Below are 17,637 nucleotides of genomic sequence, written 5' to 3'. Positions count from 1 at the left end.
TAGGTGTGCTTTTTTTGCCTAGGTATTTTTTATTAAGAAAAGAAATCGTGTCATTTTTTTTTACTAGCCTGACCTACATCGAGAAAGAAGTGCACCTCTAGATCTTCATTACTGGAGTTTAACTGGAAAGTAAATCTGATAATTTTCCTTTAATCTCTACTTTCTTTTTCAAGAAGATATTCAAAGGAATGATAATTTATACTAAAGTAATGGAAATCCAAAAATTTAAAAGTTATCTTTGGAGAATGACTCTTTTGTCAAATGTTAGTGATTTAGAACAAGTCTGACATAGTTCATATTCATATCCACTCTCTATTAATTTTTCTGTTTCCATTTTTCTGTCATGTATATTACCCAGTGCAGCAGCCAAGTATAGCTTATAGTGTGCTCAGCTTTCATGGATTTTTCCTTTTATGTTCATGATGAATTTATAAAGCAGTTTACAATGAAAATTCACCATAAGAGAAAAACTTACAAGAGATTTTATGAAGCATGTCAGAAGTTTTACAATTTAAACTGGGAAGAAGTAACTGTGAAGTCATTGCCAAACCCACGGTATAGTTTAGTCATCTGTCCACAAGATGCATAAGCTGGAAGAGAAAGGATTTTAAAAAATATTAAAAGAGATTTTCCCCTTCTCAAGAAGCAACAGAAATAAGATGCTGAGATTTGGAGACTACCGCTGATACCAACTCTTTGTAAAGATAATAGCAATGGAATATTGCCGAAGGAATTGATTCATTTGTTCGCTGTCTCCTTTGGTATGTAGACATAGTTAAAAAGGAACCATAATATAATGATGGAACTAATGACAGTTTCCTCCATGCTTGGAAATCCCCTTCCAAACAAATAGCAAAAGCACAAAGAGCACTGCCCCTAGATCCTTCAGCTAAGTCTCAACTTGAACATGGCAGTTGCGAGGTAGCACAATACAGGAGAAAATACATGAAAATAAGTCTCATGAAAATAAGTCATCGGCCAGCTAGAGATTTGTATATTTAAAGCAACACTTCTGAATCCCCAACCATAATCCTCAACCAGCTGTTGCAGAACAGAAAGCACTAGTACAATTGCTCACAGTAAAATATCGTGCTTAATGAAGCCATCCATCTTGCAACAATCTCAGACTCTCAGTGGGTTGGAAACCCAGTCATGGCTGGGTTGTTGCCACAGTCTAGCTCTGAGGTGCACAGGCAATGAGATATTTGCTGGAGGGGATCACCATCATCACTTGATCTGTCCCCAGTTTGATCTGATGCATAAACCAGCAGATAGGAGAGAGGAAAGCTAGATCTCACTTGGGAGGGCTTATGAAGGAGTAGGACAGAAGAAAGGAGTGGAGTAGATTCTTTCCTGGGCAAGAAATTGGGGGACAGTTACGTTTTGTTTGAAACTCGTTTTAGAAAGAGAGTGCTATTGCAGAGAACCATGGGATCCAGGTCCACCTGCAGTAGTTTTCCCAGAGCTTTGAGTTTGAGGAAAACAGGAAGAGAGGGATGCAATTTGCAAAGGTAGAGGTCCAACTTCAAATCATAGAATATCTTGAGTTGGAAGGGACCCATAGGAATCATTGAGTCCAACCCCCAGAACCTACAGAAGCGGGGACCAAATGAAGAGATCTGCCGCAGACCTGGCTATAGTTTGTGTGACTTGGAAGGCTGGCTGACAGTGAAGTTTGTGCCACAAAGGACCAGTACCACATCAGCAGCTGAACTCAGGATGCTTTACTTGACCTTAAAAATTAATCACAGCAGAACTGAGAGTATACCCTTCAATTTAATTTGTTCCCCAAGTGGGTAGGAGAGGACACCAGTAAACCAGAGCTGAAGGTCAGGTTTGGAAAGGCCAGCATAAAACCTTGTCCATACACTCAGACTCAGCAACCATATTTGATGCATTTAAGTGGTAGGTACACCTTTTCTGGCACCCTTAACAGAGTATATTTGAGATAAAATGAACAATAGAAGTTCTCACCATATTGGGATTGCTGAAAATGTGCCCAAAAGTAATAGTAAATTCACTAAAGTATTAATCAGATTAGTAATATTTTGCTTTATTTTATGAAGTTAGAAACATCACCCAAAATATCAACATTTGTACAAATATTTGAAGCCCTTCTGTGAGCCCTTTCAAATGCCTGCACAGAAGAGCAAGCACTACCTGCTGTCCTGTATGAGGCCGCAGGGAGCTGTGGGTGGATTGATTTATCCTCTTTTTGAGGTGGGCAGGCTACGTAAAGCACGGTGGCCTCATGGGTCAGCGGGCCAGGCTGCATCCCGGAGTGGGAGAAGAGGAAACAGGCTGTGCCAGGAAAAAGGGTGGTGCAAACTGTTTCCCCTCTACAACAAGGAGGACGCCTGACACAGTGAGTCAGAGTTCCCAGGGCGGTTTAGCTATGCTTCTCCTTTATATAGGTTGAATTGCTTGGTGGAAAGCCAATGTACTCGGTTTGTTTTAGAGAGAAACAGTTAAATCCTTTTGTTAAAGGTATCTGCTCTGGGTTTCCTTTTGGTTTAGGGTGGTAAAGCTTCTTCATTGTATTATGCAAGGGAGGGAGTAGTTCCCCATAAGCTTCAACAATACTAGTGTTTGAAGGGTGGTTTTCCATTTAGCACTGTGTGACTGTTATATTAGTCAACTTCCAATTTGCTTGACAACTAAAAAACCCTGCCACTCGAGTCAGCCTCTATGCTTCTTTTCTTGCCGTTATCTGTCTCTGCAGTGATCCTTCTGTAATTATGAAACTTTATAAATGTCTTGGAACTGATAACTTCTCCAATTTTTTGGCTGGTATAGTTTCTCACTGCATTAATGGTAACAACAGTCTGTGTGAAAGTAAGCCTGAAGCATCCTCAAGCTTTACTATAATAAATATGCTTATTAAGGAGCCATCTCCTGTACATGTACTATCTTTGTATGTATGTAATAATTGGCATATTTTGCCTCTATAATCAGAATTATATTCTAGATATAAATGATGCCTATCTGCCTCTCATGTAGTTCTTAGATTGCTAGCTTCTCTTAAGCAGTACATTATAATACCTTAAGGGATTTGCATAAGTAGTGGAGCGTACTGCAGAGCAGCTTAGAAACACTCTCTGGCAGGAATGGAGTAGAAGCAAACGGATGGGCTACAAGGAAATATACAGCCAAATTGATGCTGGGTAGAGTGGCTGCTGAGATGATGACACCAGTTAAAAATATAATCCACCAATGACTCAGCAGCTACTGGGGCAGGTTCCTAACTCTTCAGAATGCTATCGGTTCAAATACCATGAGCTATCACATACGTATCGGCAAAACCACACAGTGAGTCTCATGGTTAGGGCAGGGGACAGAAGAACCCAGGCATCTGTTTCTGACTTAGCTACAGATTTGCTGCAGAAGTCCAAGTAAATTGAACTCTTTATGTTCCCGTAACTCAGTCTGCAAACTAGAGAAAGAAAAAAATATCTAGTTATGTTGTAAAAGAAAAGCCTTGCCTTTAAGCAGTTAAAGGAAAAGCGAATATGTTGAAGTTAGTCCTAAATCACTAGCTCTTTTTTTGCTGTAGCTACTAGTAAATTCCTCCCCATAAGAAATGCCAAAATGGATTTAAAGTTCAGTCTCTCCTGGAAGTCTCTTGCTTTTGAGAAGGAGGGGAAAGGAAAAGCACCAGCCACATAAAGGCGTTCACTGTAAAACTGCAAATGAGTCTGCACAGTGTTTTATCCTTCACCAGTCCTCTTTGTCTCCTTCTCTTCTGACTGCATTCTTGGAACATCTTGTACATTAATTTATAAGACTATTTGTTTTATTGCCACATTTTTAACTGCACAGACCACACTGCAGCCTGAGAAATTAATTTGAAAGGAATGGCAAACTGTGTTATTTTGGTTAACAGCAATTCTAGCTAAAACTAAAAGCTATGTGTTTTTTTCACATTAGATTTTTTTTTTAAAAAAAAGCATTATTTTGGCAAAATCAGGACATGAAAGGTAACTGAAAAGTTGAACTGTGTAAAGACTGAAATGCTATCAAGTGGAGTTTAACTGGAAACTATAGGATGCAGCATCGATTCCAAGTACTCATGAGTTTTATATATTTAAAATATACAAAAGCCACCTCAGTTTTCTTACAGTGAATAAATAAGCATCTTTTGTAATTTGACAATTATAAGCGAACATAATGAACCTGTTGATAAAGAGAACTAACATCTGTGAGAAATATTTAGAACTTGAGTAATGTTTTTATTAAAAAAAGAGATGGAAGTCATAAGCTGTGCCTGGAAGAGAGTGTGTATGGGCATCAGTCCAACACCATGGGTGTAAATAGCCCCTTGCAGGTAAGATCCTTCCAAGTCTCTCACCTTAGAAGGCAGCGGCACTGCTCATCTGCTAAAAGTGATGGATGTGCTGCTCATCTGATTATCTGAGCAACGGCAGGGGATGGAAGCACCGCAGGCACAGGTCCTCCAGCAATCTTTTTGCACCAGCTAATATTTCAGTTGCACTGGGTAAATTTCATTTTCTGGAAAAAGTGACAAACATCAGAGAACTAATCTAAGTACAGAGATTTCATCAGCAGGCTTTTGGTTATTGTGGACTGCATTATTGGATGACAGGATCCATAAAACTATATTGTAAATAATAAAGAAATTATCAAAATGATATCATTAAAATGACAAAATACGAGTCTACTTGTTTGAATCATGCAAATTCCCTTGAGATAAATGACATAGAAAATGATTACAGAGAAGAAGTACAGGTTAGACACATTAGTTGATGAATGAAAATAAGAGGTTTTTAAAAATGTATTTAGGAGAAATTAATGGGGAAGGCAAGCTTAGGAGCTGCAGGGCTATATTTCATGATGTAAAGACATGTTTCTTTGAGAACATCACTCCAATCCCTAGCCAGAAAAGTTTGTGGGATTGGCATTTTTTTTATAAGAGGATACAAAATCTGTTGAAAAGAGTATTAGATACATTTTTCCCATAAATATTTAAAGTAATTTGATGCATCAATTTTATGCATGATTTTCTACACTCATTCCTATGAATAGTACCATTTGTGATATGTTTGCATAAAACAAATTTCAGTCTCACTATGAAATATTTGTTGAAAGTAATTCTGAATTTACTTTGGAAAATATTCACTGTAGAAATCTGATAAAAGCTCTATATTCAACCAAGTAAAAGAAATTACCAGGCAATCTCTAACCAATAATGTGAGACTAATTTTTGGCTTTCAAATAGCAAACAGCAGAGTATAAGAAATTAAAGAAAACCTTGTTTAACATTTTCCAGCAAAGCCTACGCTGGAAAAAAATTTGAAAGAAGTGATATTCATTGCATCAGGCTGTTGGAAATTACATGATAGGCTGCCAGCAAACAACGCTATTGCTGTTAATAGTCTTCTCTAAGATATCACAGGTGTCTGGACCATATTACTGGTACATAAGTAGATGCTGCTGCACAAAGACACTTAAATTTTATGTAACTGCTAGTTCAGTTTTCCTTACCATGACTGATACATAGTTCTGAGTCTTTCAGATGCAAAGGCATTTTCAGGAACAACCAGCTTTGTAACTTAGTCCTAGATATTCCAACTTAATCCAGTATTTCTTTATTTTATTGAACTAAGATGTGTTATGTACCTATAAACATTAAGATTCATATACACAGAGTATCTGGGAACTTAGTTTGTTACAGGATTCCAGATTCCTATTCAAATTTCAGATGTAAGTGATTCACAGCTTTCTCCAAGTATTTAAGTCCTAGGTCAGAAATGGTTATAGCTGAAGGTTCCCTGCTCTGTGTTATACCAGAGTGACAAGTTCCATGCATATTCAACTTACAGCTTAGCAAAATATGTTAGAGAAATTGTTCTAAAAAGAAAGCTTTGTCTATTAAACTTGCTTAGTCTGCCTGCCTTGCCTGTCCTCTGTGCTTTAGTGCTGTAGAACGGAGGAGGCTCAGCTACCTTTGTTTGCCAACAGGCTTAGATTTTAAATGTGCTCCTGAAAATACTGAACTCTTCCATGAAATAATATTAAAGCTGGCTGAAGAATGCCTTCTCAGATTGAACAGTTACAATGAACTGGTTAGTGCTTAACAGCTGCATCACTGGAAAAGTATGAAGAATTTAAATGTCTGTGTTGGATCATACTGATATTTTTTGATATGGAAGCATATAACCTAAACTGCATGACTTAGCACAAAGAAAGGCAGCTATTAACAATAAGACCTTGACCTTAGATAAAAAATTGAAAGGCATGGGCTAAATTTAGCCTTTTTATCCTTGATCGTAGTTCCCCGTATTGTCTTCTACCAAGGCTGAACTTAATACAGTCTTACTTTCCCACCTAACAAACTCTTCTAAGTTTCCCTTTAATTAACAGTTTCAAAATTTTGTCTATCATCCATTGGAAAAGGATAAAAGTGCACATGGCATCATGTCTCAACTAGAATCATTAAAACACCTACTCAGCTAAACTATGCATATGCTTTCTTTTTTTGGAGTAGTATAAGGTCCTGTGGGACAATAATACCATTCGCTACTTCTTCTGACCCAGGATGCTCTCGAAGGTTGGGATCTATAGAAAGTAAAAGCCACAGAATTGAATACATCAATTTTCCCAGCAGCCTCATATAAATAATCCAGAAAAGGGAACACTAACTGTGGTTGGATCAGCTTTCAGTGCATTCTTAGGATCAAAGGAAAAACTCTTAAAAAAAAGTTCCCAGAAAATCTGTGACCAATTCTTCTGAAGCAAAACTGCCAAGAGAGGAGAAGAGGAAGGTATCATCTCCCTACTGGAAGCATACTAATATTCATCATCATTAGAAGGTGAAGTCAGTCCCTACAGCTACTGGGGTACTTGATGTTCAGGGTGAGCAGCTGTGTCATTTAATCAGCAGAGAGCAGGGAAGGGTTTGCTCCCCCCCCCATTTGCATCCATCTCATTAGAAAGGAAATAAATGTAGAAAGAGCTGAGTAAACAGGGATGAAACATCTCTCATTATCAACCCTTGAAGCATAGGACAAAAGTAGAGTCACGAGGACTACAAATATTGTAAGGTTCAGTAGGTGCATGTTCCCTGCGCCTAATTTCTTCTAGCAATCTTTCCACACTAGCCTGCCAAAAACTGTGAGCATCCATAGTGCTGAACAGAGGATACCCTGGAAGTAAAAAAAGTTATCGGGTGGTAGGAAGCCAGAATACAGCAGTCTCTGAGAACAGAGCTTGAGATTACTAGAAGATGGGCTATAGGAAGCAGGGATTCACAAAAGTGCCTTTTATTGGCCTGTGCCTGACCCAGAGGACTCAGGGGATGGCAGCTGACTTCCATGGGAACAGTTTTAGGCCGGTGTCTGAAGGGTTTTGACTCTCACCAAACCATTTCCTTCAGTGGAATCCTAATGGGAGAAGTGTAAGGTACCAAAACAGTTTGTTGGGTTTTATTCTTCTTTGCTAGAGCATTGCAACCAAGTATAGCAGAACCAACTATAAGCAGGTTTGCTGTATTATAAAATGAGGAATATGACAAACTGGTGATTCTAATCAAATGAACATTTTGCTCTGTAAAAGCTGGGAAGAAAAATCTTCTAAGGGATAACAAACTCAAGATGTAAATGAGGAGAATGTTAACTGGAAAGGAGTAGTTATAAGACAAATAAAGTAACAGTCTAATACAAACTGCATGGCTATAGTACAATTTCATCATGCACATTAAGTTTATTGGGATCAGCCTATAAACACAAATCCCTGTCTGAAGACAGGTGCTCATGCCTTTTATAAGGTGCCCTTGGAATCATGAACTTTCTCTGAAACTCATATTTCATACATGACTTTTTTTTTAAGAAAGTTTTAAGAAGAAGAACCAAACTGATGCATGACTGAGAAGTTAAAAGTATTCATTCAGTTTCCCTTAGAAAGTTGTTGCAGGGAAGTATCTTAAAGTATCTTCAGATATTGAAAAGAACATTAGGAGTGAAGAAAGAAACATTTATGCTTAATTCCTTAAGTGGACTCTAGCACCATTTGTTTGGGATGAAAGGTAAACCTGCAGGAACATAATATGAGCTGCTCCAGATCACACATTTTAATCCCAATTCTATTTTGAAATAATAAAGGGCAATAAACCATAAGTACATTTGTAAAACATTGAGATTGAAAATTTCCTATTGAATCTATTAATTTTTCCTAGATTTAGGTAAGAATTAATTGTGGGGAACACAGAAACTGCTGTTTTGTATCAGGATGAAAACAAAGCCTGTCTGAGACTTCTTCATAAAAAGACACCACCCTAGAACACCCACAGCTGAACATGCACATGGGAAGTGGGAATCTAGTTTCAAGACCATGGTCTAAAGCTGGCTGAGTAGGGATTTTAATCAGGTTCTGTATGCTACATGTGTGACCTGGACACCAGGCTACACTGATTGATCTATGTGGATTTTCACTTTCCGTCTTGCCTTTGCCAGGCCCATTTTTAAAGAAAATATGAATCCTCATTAGCTGTCTTTCAAAGTCAAGGACAAGCTCTGCTAGAGCTAAAAGAATGTTATCATTTGCTGTATTCCCTCAGCACCCTGATCACCACTTTTGAGAAGGACAGAGAAGTAGATATAATATAGTTGCACAGTTCCTGCTGAAAGGGCTGAGATTCCCTACTTGATGCGTATCAATATTTGAGCATGACAGATAGAGTAGGGAGCAATTCCATCAGGATGTAATCATCAATATGTTATATTGATGATATTTAAATTTCAAAAAACAACTGTTTTAAAATAGAGTGATATTTCTCTAATTATGCTGCTCTGTTAAGATATATAGTACTGCAAGAAATCAAAATGGGTACTGTCCTGGTTTCAGCTGGGATAGAGTTAACTTTCTTCCTAGTAGCTGGTATAGTGCTGTGTTTTGGGTTCAGTATGAGAAGAATGTTGATAACACGCTGATGTTTTCAGTTGTTGCTAAGTCATGTTTAGCCTAAGTCAAGGATTTTTCAGCTTCTCATGCCCAGCCAGCAAGAGCTGGAGGGGCACAAGGAGTTGGGAGGGGACACAGCCAGGACAGCTGACCCAAACTGGCCAGAGGGGTATTCCATACCATGTGATGTCATGCCCAGTATATAAACTGGGGGGAGTGGGGCTGGGAGGGAACTCCACTCAGGAACTAACTGGGCATCATTCAGCAAGTGGTGAGCACTGTGCATCATTTGTTTTGTATATTCCAATCCTTTTATTATAATTGTAATTTTATTATTATTATCACTGTTAGTTTCTTCCTTTCTGTTCTATTAAACCGTTCTTATCTCAACCCATGAGTTTTACTTTTTTTTCCCCGATTCTTTTCCTCATCCCACTGGGTGGGGGGGAAGTGAGTGAGCAGCTGCATGGTACTTAGTTGCTGGCTGGGGTTAAACCATGACAGGTACATATATAGGTATAGACACTAAATGAGGTCCTGAGAATCCTGAAGCCACCTGTGGGCTAAATAGCTGACAAGAAGCATCAAACTCTGAAAACACAAATCAGCTCCTATCAATTGATTTCTATTGTCTCCAGAGAAGCAGGACTTTCGCCATTCTTTATAAATAAGCAGGATGAAAGAAACATTTGATTAGGAAATTATTTCCCCCTTATCCAAACCACAGAATTAGATTTCACATTCTGATTAATTGCTAGAAGACGCTGTGAAACAAGAAAGCTTGGACTTTGAAGTGATCTCCACCTGTGATTTGCAAGCTTGTTCCTGTTAGAGGAACATGTACAGTGTCCTGAGCAAACCTAAACACACAGTCCTCGTTTGGCACCACACCAATTTCCATCAATGGAAGTGTTGCCAAATAAGGACTACCATTAGTAAATACAGAAAAAAAAATAAAAATCTGTCAATATGCTCCTTACACTCAACACCTCATTTTGCTCTGAAAACTTTTGCCTATTTGGGCCTGTCTACTTTATATTTTAAAAAAAATGGTTGGTATTGCACTGGCAATTCAGTACAAATGTCAAGTTCTAAGAAATACATTTAGGACTTTGAACATGGCTGAAAAAAGAGAGGTTTCTAAATTTTCAGTTATTTACATTAAGTTTTGTGGAACTTTTTATATTTAGTATAAACTCACTGAATGTACTTATTACAAAAATCCTTGCGTTCCCTTGGCAATAGCTTGCTGCTTCCCTTTCCATTTCAGCTGCACTTACAATTTTCTGCTCCAATTCTGATACTCCAGCATGTACTCTCCTGCTGCCAGAAACAGAATTGAATCCTACCAGCTGCCTGTAAGGGGTTAGGCTAATGATTTCTCCAAATAGTACAGTCTAATTTAGCAACAAAACACTGGCTATATTTTAGCATTAAAAGTATTTTGTTAGTAATGCATATTAATGTCTTTGTTGAGTTTAAGTTGGTTTGTTAACTGAGAAACTAGACCCTTTCTTTTAAAAAGAATATATATTAAAACAAAGTATTTTTTAGTACCCTGGTAATGGGGAATTTTAGGTTACGCTATGACCAGGAGTCTAGAAGCTGTCCATCTTTTTCAGAACAGATCCGGGGTATTTAACAATGTCACATGGGTAAAACTCCTTAACAAGTGTTAACAGGTCAGAGGTCTGGGAGGTATGAAAGACACAGTGTCCTTGGATATGCCCAGTTTCTTTCCTCTAAGGAGGTAAAAAAAAACAAGGAGGAAAACAGAGCAACTGGGACAAGTGATACCTAGTGAAACATATTCTTAAATGTTGCAGACTTACGCATGAGAGCAATCTAAATAGAACCCATGTGCATTAGCATCTGTGTAATTTTTTCCTACTAACTCATTAGCCTCACAAAATGCAGACCAATGGGATTTTGATAGTCAGCCAGCTCATGCATGTTGCCATTACCCTTCCTGTCATACAATTCCCATACTTTCCTCACATATCTGTGCAAACTAACAGAGTGTCTGTGAGTATTTTTAAATCATTAACATCTATAAATGGTATATTTTAAAATAATACACAGATAATTCAAACTTTTCAAGGAATGTGATATTTATTGCATGACTAAGCTAGCAAATGCAAATTTGAAAAGAAAATAGCTTCTAATCTAAGTATTCATTTGCTGATGAATTAAAATCACCAAGTTATTCAGCACAATTCAAAATGAAAAAGCTGACATATCATTTATTGTAAAGGCCACGGCTATAATAGGAACGTCATTGTTTCCCTTTCTGCTGGTCTCACACATTCTTTTTAATCTTGATTATTTGTCACCCGGTTAGGGACTTCTTATGGTAATGAAATCCTTTTGTCAGTGATGTAACCAGAGCCTTTTGCTGCATTTTCCCTTCCTACATAAGTTACAATTGCAGTTATAAACACTGTGGAGGTTTCTTCTGAATCACACAATCGCAGATTGTTCAAAGGAGACACACATTCCTGCTGTTGCTAGGTGGCAAATGCTCTTAAAGATTTTGCAGGCTAGAGATTTCTTCAAACCTTTAATCCTCCATATTTATTTTATAACTCACAGTAACGGTTGAAAAAAAATAAAACAACACAGTGCTAGGATGATAGGAGATTTGAAAGAGATAAAACATTTGGTGTTAAGGCTTAATCCCATCCCTAACTACTGTTCAGTTTAGGGCTTTCATGAGGGATGATTATCGTGTATCTGCGTACTGTGATGCTGGTCATGCCTTCTTCTAAAACTAGTGTGCTAGCTCCTGCTTAGGACAGGGTCCTAGATATAATGAATAAGCTGCAGACGTAGTCCTTTGAAAAATATACATGTATGAAAGCAGAACTTCACAGACTGCAAGGAAAAAAGCCCCAAATTACTACTTAGCATCGAGGAACTGATCATGTAGTCGATTTTGGCTGATATGTTACAGCAGCACCAAGAGCTCTGAAGAGTATGTTAAGGCATTGATAAATCTATATAGCGTTAGTCTGAAAAGAGTCTGGTACTCTATCATTCCTAGGGTATGATTTTATAAAACTGCATGTTAATTCCGACTAACAGTTCAAGATGAAACTGTATTTTTCAGATGTCCCTTCTGAAATAAGGCCAAACTCACAGCTGCAGCAAAACTGATGAGACTTTTCACCTCCAAAAGCTGTCACACCAACATCAGTGTTAGACTCATGTCCATATACCAGTAATACCAGTTCCTGCAGCTGGAGAACATCAAAATCTTGGACTAGCACAGTACTTGCTTCCTCTTACATGTCTGCCTTGCAGCCTGGCCCTTATTCTCACATCACTTGCTGTGCTCTCCTTCAGCCTGCCCACTTCTCATTTATTCCTACTCCTTATATTTGGCCCCTATACTAGGCTCTCAAAAAATAGTCCTGCTCAATGTATGTGGAGGTTTCAGAAAATTTACTTGTTAGTCTACAAATAAATTCTTCAAAATGTATATAAAATATCCTCATAAATTTATTTTTCAGCTAAATTTAGGGAAACTGTTACAGAGACGACAAAAGGCATTTCTCTGACTGTCCCATCCCATTTACATACATGCCATTAAATTTCACCTTTGTGAGCCAGCCCAGATCTTCTCAGCAAAACAATGGTAAGAATTATTCAGTTTTGACAAATGCCTTTTTTGCCCTAACCTCACCTTTTTTTAGAAAAAGCTACGTAATTTTTTTTGAAAAATAAAAGAATGAATCATTCTGAGACAAACACCTGTCGGAGAACCACAGCAAAGTTTTAAAGTTCAGCATATTCATATACAACCAAAAGCATGGGTCTTACAATGGAAAGTCTTAGGCCACTAGCAGTATCCATTGGTGTAGATCTTGCCTTGCCAATAAAGTCTCATATTATCGTTAAAAAAGTAAAATCTTACAGGATTGAAAACTGTTCCCTCACTCTTCCCTACCTCAGACATGCAACTGCTACAACTGTAGGTGGCCTGGGTAGGAAACATCAGTGAAAAGGTAGAATATATTCTTCAGACCCTGATTTTAACGATCTTTAATTCTGATCGGTTGCCTAAAGCTTCCATGCTCTTTGTGTTCAGCATGTCACACGAAATGTATGCTTTATGCCTAGATGTATTCTCACAAATACGCTACTCATCACAGAAGACTCTTGATGGTGCTAGGATTTATGAAGAGTAGTGGTTCCTTACGCTTCTTGGAGAGCTAGCATGGGTAACTGTACTCTTATGTGCTCTGTAAAAGAGGCAGTCAAACCATGATGGGTTATCCATATCTGACCATCCAAACAAGGTTCCTCATTTTCTTTGTGACAGTCATAGGAACAGAAGTGGTTTGGAGGGGTACCACGTTTGGTAGCATGGCCAAATAGCTGTTAATTGCTGAAGATTTTGACAGCTACCGCCCTGTAAGCTCAAAGGGAGCCACTGCTTGAAATCACCCTCTGACTGTGTAGGTACACAGGCATTCTGGATAGACATTCAGAATAAAAACTTGGACACTAGCTGTAGCCTTTTGGATATGTCTATACATTATTTTTACATCCCCCTCTTCTTCATGGTTCCTGTAATAACTGTTGTAATCCCATTGTGAAGCTAGTAATTCACAAAATGACAAAAATATATAGTCACTGTAGAGTCATCTAAGATGCCTACCATGTAAAAAAGTAATGTTACCTTTGTAAAGTGAAGTCTTTTACTATGGAGTACGAAGTAAACATAGAAGATTGTTTGGTTTTATAAAGAAGTGTAATGCGCTTTGGAGTTAATAACCACTAATAATCAGGATTAGACATTTCAAGCAATGCTTGCCTCCCATCTCTTGACATTTCTCAAAAGTCTAGAATTTTTAGTCATCTTTAAAATTACTGATTTCACAAGTTGTCTGCAAAACATCCCCACTGAAACAAAAAGAAATATGACTTTGTCAAGTTTTAGAGGAAAGTGGAGGTAATCAAGAGAAAAGTTTAATCTTAGAGTAGATTTCTAAATTTCATCTGGAAAGATGATTGATGTGCTTTCCCCTCCCACACTGCTCTAACTTTAATCTCACCTGGACTAAAGAGAAAGGGAGCAATCTGACACTCAGCCCACTCAGCTCTGCTTTCCAGACTGCAACTGGGAGGTAAGGAAGCAATGGAGGCACTGCTTCCTCTCACCCCTGGATATTTGGGATGTTCTCTATGGGAGGATAAAGACCAATTACCCGCTCTTGGAATTCATCCTCAAAGTGTTATTAATTTAGATAATTCCCATACCTTATCTGATTCATTATAAGCACACACAGAAAAGTGCTTATTATCAAAAATTACCGAAAAGCCCTCTGATCCCATCAGCTGGCCTTTACCAGTATTTCCTTGTTCTCCCTGCAGTTTGTGTTTCCTAGGCCAATTGCTCTTTGTGGCCAGAAACTGTTAGGCTCCTCTTCACGGCACACAAGTTCAAACCCGTTTTGACTGGTTAAACGGCATCCGCTTTGCTGCATATGCCTCAACAGCACATCACAACAACTATAACAACCTGTTTCCTAAGGGTTAGACACAAGGTTTCTTCCAGTGGAAGAGGTTTTTGTCCTCATTGCTGACCTTAAGCCAGTGAAAATTCCCAGATTAGCAAAAACATTATTTAAACTGTTTAAGTGTTACCCATCTCATTTTGCTTTGAACAGACCAGGGAACACACGTCTTAGCTGGAAGGTTAATAGCAGGTGCTAGCTAGTCCATCAAACTGAAGCTGACTGACAGCCTCTTCAGACAAGCCATGGTGCGGGTAGAATAAGATGTGCTTACCCATTAGTACATTTCATATCATTCCCATCAAAGCTAAGAGGCCAGCATCCATGGTCAGAGGCCTAGCTATGCATAAAGGCTCAAAACAGCCATCCTTCTCAGAAGCACTGTCACTCTCAGGGTGTGGAGGACTATGACTTTAGCTTAGAGAAAAGTCTGAGAATTTTGGTGCAGCACCATGCTGGATAGTAATGTTTTCTCCTACAAAAGTTGCTTCAGATAGGAAAGGCGAAGGTGAAGAGCTAGATGAGAGAAAATGGGTTTACCTTCTGTGTGGGAACCTGTCACCAGTCACAGAACCCAAGCTTCTGGGAGATCATGGACAGAGGAGCAGAAGGTGTCATATCCTTGAGTGAAGTCTGGAAACAATATGACGAGGAACAGATTGATATGTTCATAATGCTATGAGGATATGAATACTTCCTTCGCTTTGACCACTGACAAAGTTATGTAGTTAGAAATATAGTCCATTAGGCATTACTCTTGTCCTCTATCCTTACACTTCAAATGTTTTTCAGAAGGAAGGCAGAGCTAAGCAGTGGTACCTCTCTAGAGACTGCCATGGCCAGTGGTCCTCACGTCCTACAGGCACGAGGGACATTCTTTTTGGGGTGATAGGCTATTGCTTTCCTGAATCCACCACATGGGCTGAAAATGATAGTATGCAAAATATTCTAGTGCTGTGCATTGCACATTTAGAGTGCTCCCTCAGAAGTACGTGTTGGCATGCCAAAGGTGTGGTTGCAATCTATCACACTGGCTCATTCAAATTGTCTTAACGTAATTAAAAAGCACAATTAAGCTCCAGGCTATCAATGTTTGAAGATCTCCTCAAGGTGTTTTCAAAGATGTTTGTCTGCAGCATGCTACAGCTTTTCAATTGTGTTAAATTAAAACCAGCACAACATGCATTCTGTTTGCCCAGCACAGGACCCAGAAACAGAGCATGTGGTTTCCATGTTTCAACTGGAAGCACCTGAAGAGGAGAAGTGGGAGAACTAGACAGTGTTGTCACTAGCACCACCCACTAATGCTGCTTCTCTAGTGAAAACAAAATGAAAGCAGGAAAAGAGTGGTAGATTGGGAATAGGATTTTTGTCTGCAGAAAGGCATTGCAAAGTTCCCACCATTTGTCCAATCTGCGTAGAAAATTATTTTTAAACTGCTATTTTTGCCACCTTCTTTTATACCAAACTCATCTTCCTTTTCAATGTGAAGTTAAAATCTTTAAAATTCATCATTAACCTCTGCTACTAAATCTGCTTTGAATCAAAAAATGTCATCCCTGGGAAGTCTGATCCGTTACTGCATTGAAGAAGACAGGCAGCCATCTTTGAAATTAAGTGACAGACTTGGCTGAGCACATCAAATTATGAACCATGCGTGCATCCAAGTCTGCATCTGCTTCTAGTTCATTTCTGAACATCTGTAGATGTTGATGATGTAGATAATTTATATTATGATAATGTTCATAAAATAGCCAGTGAGTGGGAAATTAACAATTCTGAAGGAGGAAGCAACTTCTAGTAGAAGGGGGCAGGGGAAAGAGGGCAGAAGAATGTACTTCTCTCTCTCTCTCTCTGAAATTTCTGATGCTTTGTCTGGTGTATGTATGCTTCAGCTCATATGATCCAGAAGTCTCCTGTACCAGTGTACAGTCCTGGGGAGGCTGCAACCACACCTGACCTTGGTACTCTACCAAAACATAAAAGAAAACAACAACTGTTGCCAAAGGCTTAGAATCTGGGTATTGAGAAGTAAAGGGAAGACAAATGACTTGAAAAAGAATGGAAGATGTTGTAAGAAAATGGAAATTTTAGGAGAAAAAAACCAAGAAATCTCAAGCGTGCTCTGACCCACTTTGATCAAGCATGACTAGCTTTTATTTCAAGTCAACACCATCATTTAGATGTTTTTGTACCACGGCAGATATAAGCCTTCAGTTCTCTCCTGTAACACTTGATGTTATATAAGTTGTCATTTTAGAAAATATGAGACCATGTTGGAAACCAATTTCCTGAAGAGCTAGGAATAGGGTCATATCGTTATCTAGGGTTATACTTGCAGTTCTGGCAATTTTCTTTTTTAATAAATATGGATAACTCCATAGGACTCCAAAGGACAACAAATGCTGTCCTTTATCTTATGTCTAGGTTTCAAAGGACAACAAATGCTGTCCTTTATCCTATGTCTAGGTTTCAAAAGTGTGCAAAAGATGCTTTGTGCAAAAGAAGTCAGAAACCTTTCCAGAGACAGAAAACAATACAACGTCCTTGATCTAACAACACAAAAAAGCCAAAGAGACGTTGACAGAGTTGTGCTGTCCGAGAACTGAGCAGTCAAACACAAATCATCAGTTCTGACCAGGAAACCGCATAGTTATGCTAAGAGCAGTTTACTAGCCTAGACCCTAGGTAGGGCTTGTTGGCTGGGGCACAGCATCGCACCGAGTTACCCCAGGTCTGGACTAGAGCTGCTTTGCGCCTTGGTGGTTTGGATCAGGGCCAGAAGAGGTCCGTTCCCTTTCCCCAAATTTTGCGTAGACAAGCCTTGTAGAAGCATCAGCCGTATCAAATACATACGGCCAAGTTAGTTAAACAAGTAAGCGCTCACGCACTGACACTTCTCGAACACAGGTTACAATCACTGAAAGGCAGGAGGTGGGTTTTTTTTGTTTTGTTTTTCCCTTTGCTGGGAGGCTGCTAAGAGAAAAGCCGATGGACTTAAGTTTTAAGACACCTCATCACCCCTCATAGCTGCTATGAAGTACGTGAATCGTCGTTTCAACACCCCCCCACCTTCCCGGGAGAGAGCGGCTCCCTCGCTGACTTCCCCTCGTCCCCGCACCGGCCTCCCTCACCTCACGGCTGGGACCACCTTTCCCTCACCTCACGGCTGCGACCACCCTTCCTTCCCTCACCTCAC

The 17,637-nt window shown here is 39.0% G+C and overlaps 1 protein-coding gene across 1 annotated transcript in view; it reads right to left on the bottom strand.

Moving 5' to 3' along the window:
* LOC104841729 (wiskott-Aldrich syndrome protein homolog 1-like) overlaps nt 1-17,637 on the bottom strand; it is a 38,729-nt gene that overhangs the window by 16,785 nt on the left and 4,307 nt on the right. The window lies entirely within an intron of this gene.

The sequence above is a fragment of the Haliaeetus leucocephalus genome, unplaced genomic scaffold (genome assembly GCF_000737465.1).
Source record: "Haliaeetus leucocephalus isolate CR32 unplaced genomic scaffold, Haliaeetus_leucocephalus-4.0 Scaffold915, whole genome shotgun sequence".
In the NCBI taxonomy this organism is placed as follows: Eukaryota; Metazoa; Chordata; class Aves; order Accipitriformes; family Accipitridae; genus Haliaeetus; species Haliaeetus leucocephalus.
The sequence above is the reverse complement of the archived record's forward strand: the minus strand, read 5'-3'. Positions and strand labels throughout refer to the sequence as shown.